The 18875-nt window shown below is 40.3% G+C and overlaps 1 protein-coding gene and 1 long non-coding RNA gene across 14 annotated transcripts in view; one reads left to right on the forward strand and one right to left on the reverse strand.

Annotated features, from left to right (window-relative positions):
• The window catches only part of LPP (LIM domain containing preferred translocation partner in lipoma), a 637427-nt gene that overhangs the window by 334651 nt on the left and 283901 nt on the right, over window positions 1–18875 (forward strand). The gene's annotated exons all lie outside the window — the stretch shown is intronic.
• On the reverse strand, window positions 7940–15439 carry LOC139077110 (uncharacterized). The gene is made up of 2 exons (XR_011529404.1): window positions 15196–15439; window positions 7940–8213 (listed from the first exon to the last, which is right to left on the reverse strand). It is a non-coding gene; the product is annotated as an uncharacterized lncRNA (long non-coding RNA).

Consider the following 18875-nt stretch of genomic DNA (forward strand, 5'->3'; position numbering starts at 1 on the left):
GACTTGCCCAGGTTCAAGGGCAAGGAACATAGACTCCACCTTTTGATGGGGTTGTGGCAAGGTTCTAGAAGAGCATGTGTGTGAAAGATACTGTCGTAACCATCTTTGGAAAATACAATCTGTCATTGTATTATAGTGTATATTTTATATTGTATTGTATCATGTTGTATCATGTCATAGTTTATCATATCATACTATAATCATTTATGTTATATTATATTGGTTTCCATTGTTGAGTACTTACTAAGTGCCAGACATGTTGTAAGTTCTGTAATTCTCTTAGGGTTCACTTAATTCATGCAACCATCCTGTGAGGTAGTCATTATTATCGTTTCAGCAGATCAGAGAACCGAAGCACAAAGATGTTAAGTAAGTTACCTAAGGTCAAATCAGTTCATAAGTGGCAGAGTTCAGATTCGAATCCAGGTGATCTAATTCTGGAGCCCATAGTATTAGCCCCTCTGCCATATTGCTCCTGTGTTTTTATCTATATCTCAAATCGTGTCCATACCATTCTCTTACCCACACCTTTCCCATTCCCATCTCCATCTGTCTATTTTAGAGTGTGGATGGAGAAGCAGACTGAATAGGGGGGAATCACATGCAGGAGTAGTATTACCTTTGAAAGTGATGGGTCTGAGCCTGTCCCCATGCACGCCAGGGGCCAATGCTAGGAGGTTCTCAGGAGAAAAACCACTTAACATCTCACTGGTTCCGTACAGAGTTTGGGGTGGCCATGATGATTTTGCCTTTAATTTAATAAGACTTATGGGAGTCTGGGGAAATCCAGGGAGAGCAGTTGAGTAAGAAGAGATAGATCAAAAAAGGAAAATGGGAAACGGGCCAATATTTCAAAACCAGAAAAATGAAGAGACATCTATTCTTGTTCTTCCAAAGTTCAGCTACCTGGTGTCTACCTGGTGGTATATCTGGTAAGTTAAATCCTACTAGTTTCTATATTGGGGTTTTTATAGAGTCCAGCCCATATATTGAGAAACCACAGTCAATTATGGGCTAGTTTGTGTCGATTTTTTAAAAATTTATTTATTCATTGAATCATTTACTTTTATGTTCAACCAGCAATTGTTAGGCCCCTATTGAATGCAGAGCACTGCAGATTAAAATCAAAGGAGCACAGTTCCTACCTTTCCCCATCCCACAAGGAAGTTGTAATGTAGGAAACAGATGTATAAACAGATGATAGTGGTACATGATAAATACAATGGAATGTGCTCCAGTATCCTCCTGGAGAGGTCAGAGGAAGATTTTCAAAGGTGGCATTTAAGTAGATATATTAAGGAACTGGAAATAGTTCAGCCCACTTGGAGCTCAAGGTATGTAGGGCAAGCGCTATGAGATAAACTGGGAAGGAAGGTAAGTAGAGATGTTTCTGCAAATGCATTTCCTCCTTCTGTCTTCCTTTCTGCCTTATATACACAGTGATGACTCAGTACCAGAAATTTCAGGCAACAAACAACAAACATACATAATATTACATTTCTCTGCAATTCCTCCTATCTGTCCTCAGTGCAGTTACCTCGATGACAGTAATTCATCTGAAAAACTGTCAGGATGGGGTCTAGAAAGTCCTGTGTGCCATCCTGGTAAAATCACACCAATCATAAGTCTCTAGCGATACTAGGGTCAGCCTTCTGTCCTCCAGCATCCCCTCTTTGTAAAGCTGCTGAGCCTGTCCATAGCAGTAATATGGTGACACGTCATTAGGAAGAACTTTACTGCACGCAAAGCACATTTACAATACATTGTCCCTTGTATTACTTGTCACATATGAATTAGTTGTTAATCCGTCTGATATATGATGAAATCGAAGCCCAGAAATGTGAAATGACTTGCCTTAATTCTCACAAAAATAAAACTAGAGAACCCAGTGCTTAAATTCACATCTTCTGTCTCCAAATCCCAACATATTTGTAGTACATCAGTGGTCCTCTATAGCTGGGAGTGCTGTTTAAATGAACTCTTAATTGGAAGCTTGATATATAAAATGGCTAAAGTGGAACAGATCTGTGCTTGAAATATGGAGCTGGGGCTCTGGAGCGTTGCTGAGCATCATCTTACTCTCTCTGCAGGCTACTCTGAGACATCTCCATCTCTAGTGTGAAAACTCGCCCCATTACACTGTGCTAATTCTTCATGTCCTTCCTTGGAACTCTCAGGAAGGACATGATGATATTTTGCTGCCCAGGTTGGGATTCATGTGGGAAGTGAGCCACTGTCCATGTGGGGTCAGCCACACCATTCTCCCACTGATCTTCCTATGACTTCCTGCGGGTCAAGGCCCAGCCCATGAGAGAATAATGGGGAGAATAAAAAAAACAGAAGATGATGAAAGCAATTTGGTACAGTGCACAGAACATGTGAATTCTCCTCCTAATTCTGCCCCTAACTTACTGTGTGATTTTTGTCAGGCAAGCTACTTCTCTTCTCTTGTGCCAGTGTTTCAGTTCACGAACTATAGATATCAACTCCAGGTCCCCCCAGGTTCTCATAGAAATATTCCATGAGGCCTTCATTCCTTGAGGAAGAACATAGCTTCTGCCACTTCGCACCCCAAAACGAGGATCAGCCCTGGTGTTTCACACTTCCTTTCATGACCTCCTGTGGTAGATGTTTTGAAAGTGTCATATTTCATGGATAGAGGGAACTTCACCTGGTGAGTTGGACAAGTTATCATCATGCAGGAATTCAAGTTCTTACTCACTTTTTATCCATGAATTGGTTCAGCATTTCATTAGACTCCCTGCTTTATTTTGCTGTCTTGAATATGGGGATAATGAATGAGGAAATCCTTGGGGTGAAGAAGAGGGAGGGAAAAGGCAGGAAAGGAGGAGGGCTCTGAGTGTAAAAATTGTTAACCATGGGGTCTCTTGTCCTAGAAGAATCAGAATAGATTTGATTCAAGTCTAAAAGTAGGAAGAAGAAAAACATAGAAACCAGGAGGGGCAGAGACGGTATTGATGGCAGAGCCCTTTGAAAAGGCTACATGGTTCAATTTTTGTCTTTCCAACACTGCACTGTGGGAAGGGTCATTGGAGATTTTCTGGATCAAGACCCTCAGTCTTACGGAGGAGGACAACGAGGCCTGGGCAGGGTACTGACTTGCCTGCTCACACTGCTTCTGCACATCCCTTCCATAGGGTAGTTCCTGGAGAGTGTACTCCTTTGGGAAGCAGTGGGTGCAGGGGTGGGGTGGTCCTAAGATGCCCCAGTACTGGTTTGACCTCTATGGGTGCACCTAAATAGTCACCAACAGTCACTGGCACTAGGAGTCAGAGCTAGTTGAGAAGAAACCAAGACTTCTACTGGAATGACAGGTAAAGGAAACCAAGGGCACAGTATTTTGATAACAGTAGGCTCCACTGTCACGCCTGCAATATACTTGATGTGTTTAGAGGCCTTGAATTTATGAAAATAATTATAACATGCTCCAATACAAAGCATTTCGCCATGTAAGCTGGATGTTGGCCGACCTTTTAAGAGAAATCTCTATTTCTCAGTTTTGTTTTGTTTTACTCATTGATTCCTTTTTTTGGCCTGGAACATATTAAAATATGATTGCAGTACTGGACCATATTATCTCCTCTTGCATATTAAAGTTCTATATTATTATTATTATTTTTTTTAAGATTTTATTTTTCCTTTTTCTTCCCAAAGCCCCCCGGTACATAGCTGTGCATTTTTAGTGGTGAGTCCTTCCAGTTGTGGCATGTGGGATGCTGCCTCAGCATGGCCTAGTGAGCAGTGCCATGTCCGCGCCCAGGATTCGAACCAGTGAAATCCTGAGCCGCCAAAGCAGAGCACACGAACTTAAACACTCGGCCACAGGGCCGGCCCCCAAAGCTCCATATAATTTTTTAAAAATCCAAGAAAGATATAAAGGGAGCCTCATTGTGGTGCTTTTTCCTCTCCAAATGTTTTTTCTGGTGCCATGGACACTGTCTAAGGAGATTAAAGGACGTTGGTTTGACTGATAGCTCAGATACCTGAAAAAGGTGATTTTTTAAAAAATGGTTTTACGTAGTTCATGTATTTTTGATATCTCAGAGCCTGGTTACCAGAAAATTCTACTTTATAGTAATACTTTGGCTTTACCGCTGAAGGGTGTAGCATTGTGCTTTATCTCATTATCTCTAGCATGCAGCATCTGAGATGCAGAAAAGACTGATAAACCCAATAAATATAAATTCAGCTTGCCTGAGACTGAGTAGCACAGAGGCCACCATTACCACCCATTTCCCTTTCTGCACAGGGGAATGTGGTTTTTCATTAAAAATAGAGTTTGCACTCTTATGACCACCTTGCACCCTTTCTTGAAGTGGGTAAGAAACAATAAACATGCGCAGGCTCACACATCCATTCTCGTTCCATGTTCAGCACCATTTGGGAAGAGAAGGCCTTAGAATGGGAAACTTAATCAAAAGATTTGTCACTGTTTTGATGTGAAATATCTAATTGCCTTTCTGCTTGGCAGGATATGTGTTTGTAAAGCTATTATCTGTCAAGACCTTTATTTTTATTTGTAAACTAGCTTCCTGAGTTCTCTAAATTTCCCTTCTCCTCTTACCTAGCTCTCCCCAACTCCACATGCCCATGAGCATACACGCACACACACACTCACACACACACATTCACTTATACATGCATACTCACACACTTGTACACACACATGTATACACATGTGCACACGTGTAATGCACGTATACATATATACATGTGCACACACCTACACATATGACATATATACACACACAGAGACTCATACTTTCTGAACATTCGCTGGCGGTACAGTCTTTAGTGTCTGAGGACGTAATAGTCATAGTTGGTATCGCTCAAGTTCCTGTTTTTTCTCAGGATCTCTGCTAAATGTTTTGCATGCATTATTTTATTTAATGTTTACACTTAAGAAGTGATACTCGTAGTATCCCCGTGGAACAGATGAGGAAACTGAGGCATGGGGCAGGTAAGTAGGTTTCCCAAGATCACACAGCTTGTGACTAAGTGGGAATTACAGCTGTGGCTGTCTGATTCCAAAGTCCATGCTCCTATCCTCTACACAATGGTACTCTGAAATAGTACTCGAAAAGATTTGGCCCCCTCCAAGGAAAAATCTTCAAAATAAATCAGAATTCTTGCACATTGAGATTCATCACTTGTAACTTTTCTACACAGGGCCGTGACCTATTGTGGTAGAAATAGGTCTGGACTAGAAATCACATCTATGGGCCTTATCACTTTCTCTGTCTCTTTCTGGTGATTTTGGGCAGGTACATAAATGGAGAAAATAATCTAGTTCATACCCTCATAGAGGTATAATTAAGCTCTGTTGAGATGATGCCAAAAAAGTTCTGTTAGAAAACATGCAGAGCTATCTGTGTTTGAGGTATGACTACTCTGGTCCTATTACCTCTTACGCCATCTTCCACTCTTGCCACATTTACCTGGTTGTTTGCTTAGGGAGGGGAAGAGATCTCAGGTCTCTTCAGTGGCCTCTTGTTTATTTTAGCAAACAGTTGGAATGACTTCGCTATTACCTCATTGCCTGGACAGTCAGAACCAAGACACAGACTCTTAGTTGATGTGTACGATTCCATTCACTGCAAGAACTAGTGTTGTAGGCCTACCCAGCGTTATCTTTTCCAAAGCACTGCCACATATATGTTGTGCTTATTGTAAATGAGAAAACTGAGACATACGACTGATTTAAAGTTATAGAGTTAATGTTTAGAAGATAGGGAATTTAGAAAATAGGACTTAAAATTAAGTTCTCTTTTCATTAGATCATCATTCCTCCTTGGAAGTTGATGGACACAGGGAGGTTCAAGGTTGTAGTGTATTAACATATTAGTGCTAAGTGTTAATTTTTACTTTCATGGAAAGTAGTGTTTGTGTTCTCTCTTAGTATATTTACAACATCAGTTTGCACAGTGGTTGTGAAGCTTTCCCAAACTTCCTGTAAGTCTCAGATGATGTAGTATTTTGACAAGACACTTTTTTGGTAAGAGAAAAAGGATTCTGTTTTGGTGTTAATGGGACCAAGGTACTTCAAAGGCAATCTTACTTTATCAGAATCCCCCTATTCAACACTCTCCACTTTAATTGAACAAAACCCCTGTGTTATAAATAGCAATTTGTGCAACACTTAAAAAGTGTAATTCAAGAGAGAGCAGAATAATAAATCAAATAAAGCAGCAGCTAGCAACACAACAGTTTCTGAAAAATAAAGTGAATAAAACAAGTCTTTGGATATTAATCATGGTGGCCATACCCTAAGCACTCATTTATTTTTGGTAATTGAGATCTTTGAAAAGCACAAATTTGCTGGTCCGTTGCACTTACAGGCTTCAGGTTACCAGTGAGTTGACTGGAAAGGCTGTTGGTTAGAGGTGGTAGGGCACATAGGTCCTGGTGAGAAATGTTGAATGAACAGATATCCCTATTTCCTGAGTGGAGACAGTGGTAGCTGTGCTGCCTAACTCCTGGGGCTATGTATTAAATTCGATGATATCAATGAAAGTGCTGTTTACGTCTCCAAACATTAGTTGGTGTCCATGTCTCTTTTGGCAAAACGGCCCCTTGTGAGCCTCAGGGAGCTTATTGTATCTACAGAAAGGAACTAGGTCATCAGATATTTTCAGTAAGAATTGCATAAATTTCTATATAATGTCATCCAAACTATGAGCTCTTGGAGAGAGTTAATAATCTATTATTAAACTTAGTAAACTTAATTGCATATAAAGTATCTAATATTTCCAAATATTTTGGCATCTCATCAAACTAGTAGGTATATATGGGACAGATGCTATGTTAGTCGCCAGGAACTTACCTTTTAATAGGAAACTATAACGTATACATGAATAGAGAACATAGAGGAAGAACTTTGATCTATGAGAGAATGGAGACTGTATGGCTTGGTGTGTGTTTGGGAGTGGGAGGGATGGTGGTGGCTGTTGAGGAGTCACTTTCTTCCCAGGAGATTGTTCTCCATTGAAAAAAGTCATGTCTGAGCCTGGCCTTTATTAACTGGTCAGTTGTGGGCGTTTGATAGCATGGTTGGAGTGATGCTCCAGGAGAAGAGATCTCTAGCATAGACCCTTTCAGGAACCTGAGCAATTTAGTTTTGTCTTGGAAGTAGAGTATGAGAAGGGAGGGATGGTAAAGGCCCAAATTAGAAAGATGTGATACCATCTTGGAGGTCCTTGAAAGACAGATGGAAAAGCTTGTGAAAATGCAGTTACGCACCACATAATGACGTTTTGGTCCACATATACAAACGTGGTCCCATAAAATTAGTACCATATAACCTAGGTGTGTAGCAGGCTATACCATTTAGGTTTGTGTAATTTTACTCTATGATGTCCTACAATGACAAATTCACCTCATGATGCTCAGAACGTATCCCCATTGTTAAGTGGCACATGAATATAGTTTGAATATTCACTGATCAACTGAAAGAGAATTACATTGTGTCCGTGGGATCTTTCCATTGGGACCTTCAATTTCGCCATCTATCAAATGAGGGTGTTTACTTTCTAATCTCTAAAGTTGTGACTCTAATCTCTGATGTTTCATAATTCTTTGAATTATTATATCTTAAACTCCCGCTGAAAATTATTTATTCAATACATATTTGTGGTACAACTGCAGTTGGTTTTTCAGTAGATCTACAGCACCATGTGCTAAATACTAGGGACCCAGCATTGAATAAGCTCAAGGCATGAGAAGTCCAGTGGGAAATAGGTTTGGGAGATCAATCATGTGTTGCTGAGTTAAATATGATCTGGAAAACTCTGTGAGGATACTGTAGGGACCATTATCTGCTCATGAAGCATCATGAGCAAAAGCCAGAAGGTAGGAGTGAGCTTGATGTATGTATTAGTTTTCTATTATTGCTGTAACAAAATGCTACCAACTCGGTGACTTCATGCAGCACATTTATTTATTGTCTTACAGTTGTGTAGGTCAGAAGTCAGTACCAGTTTCATCAGCTAAAATGAAGGTGTTAACAGAGCTGCATTCTTTCTGGAGGCTCTAGGGAAGAATCAGTTTCCTTGCATTTTCCAGCTTGTAGAGGTCGCCCATATTCCTTGGCTTGTGGTCTCTTCCTCTGAATTCAAAGCCAGCAACATTACCTCTCTCTGACCATTCTTCTTTAGTCATGTCTCCCTCTGACCACAGCTGGGAAAGGTTCTCTGCTTTTAAGAAGTCATGTGATTAGATTAGGCCCACCTAGATAATCCAGAATAATCTCTCCATTTCAAGATCTTTAACCTTAATCACATCTGCAAAGTCCCTTTTACCGAATAAAGTAACATACTTACATGTGCCAGAAATTAGAGTATGGCCATCTATTGGGGCCAGTATCCTGCCTACCACAGCCTGTTTATAGGAATATAAATAACTTCATATTGTTGATGCATAGAGAGTGAGAATGCAAGTGAGTAGACATGGAGTAGCCAGATCATGAAGTATGTTTTGTGCTTTATGTACAGTTTTGAAATTATCCCGATGGCAATAGGGAGCTATTCAAGTCTTTTTAGCACAGGGATATTTAATCTATAATGAAGTTCAACTGTTGGAGTAAGTAGCTCTATGGTCCCCAACAATCCTCTGCATTTATTTTATGGGAAAATTAAGTCTCTTTTTGACTCAGTGTTCTTGGGACACATTTCAGTGCTATGTGTGTATCATTAATGTTCTCATCCCTTTTTTTGTGTTCTTTTCTACCCTCTCCCCTGACTTGGTTTTTCTGGAGCCTGAGGTCCATTCATGGTCTGTGACTTGTTGGGTACAAACTTCAGGAAGGCTTTCATTGGGCAGAGGTGTCTCAGATTTTGTAAACTAGTACTTGGCAGCAGCAAAGGATACTTAAGAGGACAAAGAGATGCCTTTTCCTTGGAACAGCAACACATTGAACTTGTGTTTCCTGGGGCTGCAATAGCCTGAGTTAGGAGGTGGATGGGCTCTTCATATATTCAACCCAGGAACAACACCCAGCTTTCTCTGGGGTCCCCAAGGAACAGATCTAGGAAGTCTGATGAAAGAATTGGCCCTGCTTCACTGTGACTTTAATGTAAGAGTGGGAAGTAAATTTGTGTGCTTGTTCAGGAATGACTCGGAATACAGAGGAGGAACTGGTGAATAGAAGGAATCTAGTAAATTAAAAGATTCTCATGATGGAATAGGGAAATTGAGATTTATTGTTCAGTCAGTTCCAATTACACCATTAGGTTGCATAGGAAAGCAGCTAAACAGGATGTTGGCTTGTAACACCACCAAGGTGGAATCAACCTCAAAGGAGATGGTGTCAGAGCAGTGTTCAATGCCTGAGCTTCTACCAAGTGAGTCACTTGTGTGAAAATATCTTGACACAGATAGAATCGAGGTGCCCACATTATATCTGATCACAGAAATGTTAATGCAGAATAGCACACTGGCTTTGATCTTCATGGGATCGCAGGCTGGGGAATAAAGAGGGGGGTGTATTTTTAAAGGTCATCTCTGCTAGTTATGAGAAAACACATCCCATGCATCTGTGAGACTGCCTATCAAGAATGGGAAATGAAAACATTTGAAGGAAAACTGCAAGTTGTTTTTCATGTGTGAATTTCTTCTCTTTCAGTTTTTTTTTATGTTTTTCTGGAATAGTTAAACATCCTGAATACTTGTTCCTTCTGTGTTATAGTTGATAATATCTGACACCCATTGTGGGTGCATGGAGAGGAAGAACCTTCCATCTCCTACTTTAGATGTTAATGGTGTGACATAATTTTTCAGAAAAAGCACACAATTTCAAATGTGACTTCTTTCCTAACTTGCAAGTAGAGTTGACAACAGTGAAATCATCTCATCTATACAAACTGAGAAAGAGTATCTTTTGAATAAGTGGTGGTTGAATTCATACCAAACCATAGAATGTTGGAGATTTGAAGTGAATTGTTCTTTATTTAGTTGAAGTAGGAAAGCCCATATGGATGAAGCTGCTTGTCTGTGGTCGTGCAGTAGATCAGTGGCATTACCAGGACTGGAGCCATCATCACCTGACTTCCAGTTACTTACTTTCTAGTCCAGCACAGCTGCCTCCTGACTTTATTAGTCTATGACTCACAGTCCAAATCTATGATGACATATAATATTTTACTCTGATTCTAAATCAACAAACCACTTTTAGAAGTGCTTACACTGCTGCTTTACTTTTTTACATTATTGGATTTTTCAGATTGATTCTTATTTCTAGAACTCCAATAAGAGTAACTAGAGGAGCCATTTATTCATTATTATGACAAATACTTATTGAACACTTGTTGGGCGGCAAGCTATCTTCGAGAGGGTGAGGGTACAGCTATGAATTAGACAAAGTGTATTTCCTTAAACAGTTCATATTCTTCTGGGGAGAGGCATAATAAGTAGATAAATAAGTAAACATTTAAGTTTGATGGAGTTAAGTGCCGTAGAGAAAAAATAGAGCACGATAAAGAGGAGAGGGAGTGCTTTGGTTGGAATGGAGAAATAGTTGCTTTTTGACATAGGGTGGTTAGAGAAGGCCTTATAAGGAGGCAAGATTTGAGCAGGAATCAAGCAGGTGAGTGAGTGAGCCACGCAGATATTTGGGACAGAGGGAAGCATGTTCCAGACAAGAAAGCACAAATGTGAAATCCCTAGGATAGGAACCTGGCTGGCAACTGGGTATTTAAGAAAGAGTAAAGTAGTCAAGGGTATTTGGAGCTGAGTGATCTTAAGGGGAGAGAGAAAAGATGAGATCATCTAGGTAACAGGGACCTTGACCATCACATAGGGCCATGTGGGCTGTCATAAGGGCTTTGGCTCTTACTCTGAGTGAGATGGGGAGCATTTGGAGTCATGTGATCACTCTGGCAGCTTTGTGGACAATAGAATGTAGGCTTTAGTGGTAATCCAAACTACAAATGATGATTGGTAAGTGGATGGGGCCAGTGCTAAGAAGTGGGTTTCTGGATATATTTTAATGGTAGCATCAACAAGTTTTGTGAACAAATTAATGTAGAATATGAGAGCAAAAGAAGAATCAAGAATGGCTGTTAGGTTTTTAGCCTGAGTAATGAAAAGAATGAACATGCCATTCAGTGAAATGTGAGGACAGCAAGAGTTAGTTTTGTTTTGTTTCTTCAAGAGGAAAAGAGAAGGGATGATTAAGAATTTGATTTCGGTTATGTTAAGTTTGAGCTATCTGTTAGACTTCCAAGTAGTGATTGAGTAGACAAGTGTATGTTCAACTCTGGGGTTCAAGGACAAAGTCTTGATTTGATACAGATTTAGGAGTCAGCAGATATAAATTTAAAACCTTGAGACTAAGTGACTTCATCTAAGATGATGGGCTAAGTCCTGGGGCCAATATTGTGATGTTTCAGAGAGACACAGAGGAACCATGAAAGGATGTCGTGAATAGAGGAACCTTAAAAGATGTCGTGAGCAGGGACATTGAAGTTGGAGGGAAATCAAGGGACAACGCTGTCCAGAAATAAAGTGAAAAAAGTGCTTCAAGAGTGAGTGAGCTAGTTGTCTGCACTGGTGGATCAAATGTGTAAGGATTAAAAATGGGAGTCCTGGATTTAGACCTTTGATGGGGAATGCCTTGACAAAAATGGCTCTCACCACTCTTCTGAGCTGTTGGCTCACACGTGCTTTATTTTTCTTTTGTCCAGGTGGAGCCCACACTAAATAATGGCTCCAGAGTTAGTTCTCGTTCCACATTTACTAGTTAGTTAAGCGTACACAACTTATCTCACCTTACTCTGTGCTTCTTTTTAAAGGGAAGGAATTATATTATCCACCTGAGGTTATTGGGCTGACTGAATGAAGTAAACACTTAGCACACTCTGTCACATAGTAAAGGATCAATAAATGTTAGCTCTAATGATTAGGAATAAAAAATCCATAAAATGAACGAAAATAAGCCCACTTTATATTTTCTTCTTATCTTGGAAATCATATAACCTCTGTCTAGAATGGAGCCTGAACTGGTTGTCCTATTTTACGTTCTCTGGGTCTTTTTTTTTTTGGTTTTGCTTTTGGTGCATTTTCTCATTATGACGTGAATTGACCGCATTGTAATCTAGTTACTTCCACATAGTTCTTCCCTCTAGATTGTGAGCTCCCTGAGAAGCTTATAGCCTGCTCATATCTCAGACCTTAACACAGGGCTCAGCACTTTGGGCACTGCAGGCTTGAAATTAAAATGGTTTCTGAATGTTCTGGTGATTGATCAGGGTGTCACCTGCAGGGTCATTCCAATACTCAATGTAGTAATGCGGGGATAGAGTCTTAATTACTGTAATTTCTTATAAATGAATTTTAATTCCTAAAACAATTCTTTAGTGTCTTTTTAAATCTATCTTTCCTTTCTTCTATAGATTATTTCAGAAATAAACCCTTGTAATTTTCTTAACCCCTGCAAGGGCTCCTGAGCTGTTATTCAGGACACTTGACCTTTGGAGTTGGTGGTCTTACTCTATGGTGGGTAATTCTGTGGAGACTGCCCTTTCTAATACATAGAACTTAAAATAGGCCCTCCCTTTGAATTCTTCCCATTAATAATTCCAGAAGCTCAAATATTGATATGTTTAACAGTTTTGAAAACGTCTTTATTAATTAGGAAAAAACAAAGGGTTTGATATTTGTTTTCTTTCTCTTCTTTAAAATACGTGAGTAAAGGCAACTCTTACAAATCTGAAATATAGCAAAACTGTGTTTTATTGGATTCTTAAAGCAGGTTTTCAAATCTACATCAACACTGGGCCAGGAGAAGTGCATTAAGCAACACCTCCAGGAACGAGTGATATATTTTAAGAACTGTGCCTATGGACCAAATGAGATTTCATGAGCAAATGTCTGCACCAACTGCTGTGCTTTCATTTACCAGTTCAGAAAATGGCAAGAGGTATTTCTGGCCTGTCTCACATAGATGTAGTCTAGGTGGTAAAGGTAATTCCTTCAGCTCCTCAGTTTGCTTCATGAAGTGTAATAAGTTTCTAGTGAGGAGTCTATATCCATACTTCCCACTGGCCTGTCCTTCCTCAGAACACTATTAGCCTGTGCCACAACCACAGTACATTGGCTAACATGTTTTTGTGAGTAAGGGTTAAGAGTCAAGAGGAACCTGAGGGAAATTAGAGGTTGTAAAAGTCAAATCCTATTGTTGCTAATGCTGTAATTTATTCAAGATATTGTCAGGTCCCTCAAATGTGCTTGTGAATGTTCTGGTATCTTTTTTTCTGTTCTTGTAATTACACAATAAGCAAAACGTCAGAGGACATAAGAGTTGAGATGGCCCAATTTTAATACTTCATGTTGTAGATCAAACAGGCTCAGAGAAGTGAACTGACGTGTACAATATACCACAAACCAACAGAGAATGGATATTATCAATATTCTTGAGCGGAAAACATGCAAATGTGTATGTACACATGCTTGTTCACCCCTAGATCGACACTCAGATAAAATAGTATCTCCAGTCCCGGCCAGTGAGTTCCTTGTTTGTCTCTCTTTTGCCCTTCTATAGAAACACAAGCTTTTCCCTTAATTAATTAATTGGGGTAAACTATTACATGCTAAAAACACCACGATAAAAACCCTTATCTTCACACTTTATCCTTCCACCTCACTGTGATGTAATTTAATCCGTTCATAGTCTCTCGTGGCACACCTCTCCAATGGGCTCCATAATTTTCCAGCTCTTGGTCTTTTCTCTATAGTGTTTTCTGCCTGTAATGCCACTCAGCACTATCTACCTGCCACTCTCATCCTTTGCCCTTTACCTTGGGACTTGCCGTTTGACTCGATGCACGCATTTCTTCTGGCACTTGTCTCATTCTATGCTGTATTACATTGATGGTCACCTGTGTACATTCTACTTCTCTGACTGGAAACTTCTTAAGTGTGGGGATGGTATTTTTCTGTGCTTCCATTTCTGGGTTTTCCAGTGTATCTAACACTTAAGCTCTTGGTATGGGTTAGGCACCCAGTGGATGCTTGCTGAACAAATGAAGACAAATGGAGAAAAAAGATCCATATTCTTCGAAACAGTTCAGTGACTAGAGTTACCTCTACTGCCAGACCATAGTTATTTTGCCTCCCACTTGCTGTTCTAAATAAAAGCAAAATAAAACCACAGGTTCCCCAAAGGTCAAAAATGAATGTAATGATCTAAAGGACAAGGGGATTATACTAATTACACTTATTAACTTTCTGTCTACTGAGAGACATGTGTATGTGACTCTGTTTTTCTCAGAGCAGCAGTGTCTTTGTTGTATTCCAGATTCATGGGGGAAAAGAGGAGTTAGTGATAGAACAAAGATCTTAACTTTTTGTCTCAAACAGGAGACAAGAAAGTATTATAGAGATTAGAAAGCAAAATCTCTGGATGCTAGTAAGTGCTCTGCTTTTGCCCCTGTCTAGCTATGTGACCTTCAACATGTCCCTGCCCCCGTCTGGGCCTTAGTCTCCCCAGATGTGACATGAGGGAACTGATGTAGTTAATTGCCAGTGCTTCCTCCAGCCTGGAATTCTAGGTTGGGATTCAGGAGTAATTCCTTCCATTGACATATGGCCCAACCGTCAGCTCTTAATTGGCCCACCCACATGATCACAATCACCTGATTATTCACACATTTTTGAATATATGCATTGCATAAAGCTGTTCAATGATGGTGAAAATTGAGTCCTAAATATTCTGTCAGATGTATATGTAATGTAACCTATTCAGGATCTCCTTAAGGTGTAAAATGATATGTGAAATATGCACTGAGTGGGAAAGACTTAGAACATTATGATGGGGGTAATACAATTTGATTTTTATGAGTTAAGGATGATGATATAATAAGAACTCCAGTTATATGAAACCTGGAGCTGAAGTATGTAGAACTGTGTCAAGTAAGGAAAACTAATGAGAATGTGTGGTTTTCATTCTTGTGTTTCTGTGTCCACAGGATCAACTATTTTGCTCGAAGCTGGAAAACAAAGCTTCCTATGAGCCCCTTTGTCCAAGTCATTCTGACTCGTTACCCACACAAGTTATATTTATATTTATGCATATTTTATTATTCTTTTACCATGCCAGTACCACAAAGAGAAATATTTTTAGTTTGAAAGAGGTACCCAGAATTCCCTTAATTTCTCATCAGAGAAAATGAAAACACTTACCTCACATAAACTCACTTCAGAAAATGTGAATGTAACACTGTTCCCCAAACCACTTTCTCCTTTAAATGCCAGCTGTCCACACAGCAGCTCTCCAGCCCTCCGCCTGCCAGCACCTCAGACAACTTCCGCCTGCTGGGCTGGGACATGGTACGGGGCTGTGCATCGGGTGAAGCAGAAAGCCCCTGGTCTTACACTGGTATCTGGGCCCTAGATTCTTCTTCTACCACTCAGCAGCTCTGTGAGTGTTAGGAGGATATTTAACTTCTCTAGATTTGAATTTCCTCATCGGTTAGGGAGGAATAATTATATTTGCATTTTGACGTGGCTAGAATTATGAGAGAGAATTCAGAGACAGCACTCAACCCAGAGACTGACACCTAGTAGGTGCAGGTTCAGTTCCCCTCCTGTAGATGGCCTGGGGTCCCTATTTCTTCACCTGGTGTTTCTCTGTGTTGTGCTACCCCCAAGGGGTCTTTCACTGCCTAGGTAAGGAGGGAAAAATGGCCTGCAGGCATCCTTCAGGATCCCATTCCATTTAATGGGGCCTTAAATCACTACCCAGCAATCTCGGCAGCACTGTGACGTCAGTTTTCTTAGGTGTTTTCAGCCTTCTGTTGTTTGCTAGTCTCCTACAAAATGTAGTGTGGGATCCAGCAGACCCAGGTCCCAGTCCTAATTCTCAGATTAACCTACACTGTGACCCATTCCAAGCCATTTCTTTCTGCATATTTGAATGACAGTCCTATCCCTCAGGTTTCTCCATTGCTGATTTGATTATTCATGTTCATTCATTTATGTTTTACTTTACTGGATATTCAAGTTTTGAGGGCCATCCTCTTCCATGTTTCTTTCCTTTCCCAGGATTCAAACTTTATATGCCCCCATCAGTACCCTGGAAATAGTCACTAGGTAACATTTCTCAACCTGGTTGATCTAGAGGGCCTTCAAGGGCTAGTCTTCCTTCTTGATAATGATAATTCAGCTCTTTCACCTGATATCTTAGGATTTACAAAGTATCTTCATTTATTCATTATTATTGAAATCTCACAATAGGTCCTGAAGATGGGGATTCTTCCCCACATTTCAGAGATGAGGAAACAGGCTGAGAGATGAAATGATTTGCTCAGGAGCCCTGTAGTAAGTGCTACATATCCTAGATTTCAAGCAGCATCCTTGTTCTCCCAGACCAATGTCCTGGCCTCTGTTCTGAATGCAAATATGACTCCCAACCCAAGTTAGGATGTCTGTGTGCTCATTAGTCCGTAAGCAAATCTGCCTTTTCTTGCATGAGAATCAAATGAAACTTTCAACATTTTCTTAAGCCTATAGGATCTACATTTTTTCTCCTTTTTTCTAATATTTTCCTAACCTTAAATGTCTTGTTAAGCTCAAAGAACGTTTTACTCCAGTGTAGAAATTCACTGTTACCGTTGGATTCTGCAGAGCTTAGTCGTACACATTTCTTCATTGTGATCAGTAAGAGAGGTCCAGTCGGTACCTGAGTGTACATTGTCTTGGGTATGCCTCGAGAAGCAGTCACTGTAAAAGAAAATACCCTTGTTTTAATAAGCACCCTTGATTTTTCTCCTCTCTGTTTGATGGAATGCCATCCCATACTTACTAATCCATGGAGCTTGTCAGTACACGCCCTTCTCATTACTCAAAAATGTAAGGGACCAGCATGGTGTAGAAAGAATACTGGACTAAAACGTCAGAAGAGCAGATTCCAGACCCTCCTCTTCCACTCATTATTTGAGTTTGGCAAATCACTTTACTTCTCTGAAAATGTAGTTCTTCTTTGCTAAAGTATTGAACTACGTCATTTCTAAGGTCAACTCTAATGTTTGGTAAATTCTCCAGCATGTTGTTCCCCTTCCTAATTTATTGGAATACTAGCGTGGATTTTTTTTTTTTTTTTTTTTGAGAAAGATTACCCCTGAGCTAACATCTGCTGCCAATCCTCCTCTTTTTGCTTAGGAAGACTGGCCCTGAGCTAACATCTGTGCCCATCTTCCTCTATTTTATTTGTGGGACGCCTACCACAGCGTGCCCTGCCAAGCCATGCCATGTCTGCATCTGGGATCTGAACCTTCAAACCCCCGGCCACCAAAGTGGAATGTGCGCACTTAACCGCTGCGCCACCGGGCCGGCCCCCAGCCTGGATTTTTTTTATTTTTTTTCATTTTGCAAAGAAATGCTTCTTGCATATAAAGTTAAGAGGCTTTCCTTATTCCACAGCTATTTATTGAATATTGACTATGTGAAGTATTATTAAAGCATATAGAAGTTTGGAGGAAGGAGACACACAGAAGAGGAGACTGTGTGAGTAAAGATGTAGCAGTTTGAAAGTGCAGGTTTTAATGAGAATGGGACATCACCGAGAATCTATCATACATGGAGGGGAGCAGTTAGAGATATAGTTGCAAGAAAAGTGGTTTGGCCTGAGTTTAGAGGATCTCTGCAGTATGTACTATATGCACGTGCACACGTGCGCGCACACACACACACTCACACCCTTTTCAGGGTCTCCTAACTGCCTATTGGTCTTTTTACTTTAGCAAGCAGATAAACTGCCAAGATTAAGTAGATTTGTCCATTTTAGAAGGAACTCTTTAAAAAAGCTTGGAAAAATCAAGTGTCTTTGATCCATTTGAGTGTCATTTTGAGTTGTAAGAATTTCTCTCTCCTCTTGGCTCTGACTTCCTGCAGGACAGGATTCCTTATATATTCTTTCTTGAATTTCCAACACCAGGCATGGTTCCACCATAGCTGGTGCTCAGTCATAAATGCTTGTTGCACTGAATTTCTGTCTGCTTAAATTCCTAGGAAGGAAGGAAAGTAGGTAGTTTCTCTTTCATAGAGTAACTAGGGGATTTTTTTTTTTTAATGAGCTACCAATAACAAAATAAAACTACAATGAAAGAATTGACAGCCTGGATCTGTAATCTGCCTGACCTGACAATTAAAAGAACTTTTTACTGTGTCAGCCTGCCAGATGGGGCTTCTCCTTGAAATGTAACGTGCAGCGCTTCTGAACATGATTCAAGTGCAGGCTTCATTTTCTCCCTGCTTCGTGTTTGTTGAGTTTGGGTAAGAAGCAGTTTTATTTGAACTAAACCCACTCATCTCAAGTGTGTTTAATGACAGCAGTATGTGACAGATAAAATAAAATCCTACAGCCTCATTTGATGTTTATTTTAATTTCAGACCTTAGTGAAAAGAGGCAGAGAGGATACATCAGTGTGGCTCCCACGGAGAGTTTATACCAAATTATTATCACAAACTTACAATTCCTCTCCAGGGAAATTTGAGAGGTCAAATACTACAGACAATAGTAGTAGTAGTGGTGGTTGAGAGTTATGTAGAGTGGCTTTCATGTTCATTATCTCGTCCCTCTGTCACGTGAAGTCTGTGTCTTTGCCTGGCCAGAAACTATTACCCCAGTATTACACACAACCTTGAATGAAGTGCCCCAAATCCTATTTCTAAAGTGGAAGAGCTGGGCCTCATGCTTGATCTTGTTATTTGAATCCAGTGAGTCCTCCATTGTTCTGTGCCGGCCCACCACCACCACCACCAGCACTAACACCACCACCACCACCACCACCACCACCAGCATCATCACCACCACCACCACCACCACCAGCACCAACACCACCAGCACCAACACCACCACCGCC

Source organism: Equus przewalskii, chromosome 18 (genome assembly GCF_037783145.1).
Source record: "Equus przewalskii isolate Varuska chromosome 18, EquPr2, whole genome shotgun sequence".
Lineage (NCBI taxonomy): Eukaryota > Metazoa > Chordata > Mammalia > Perissodactyla > Equidae > Equus > Equus przewalskii.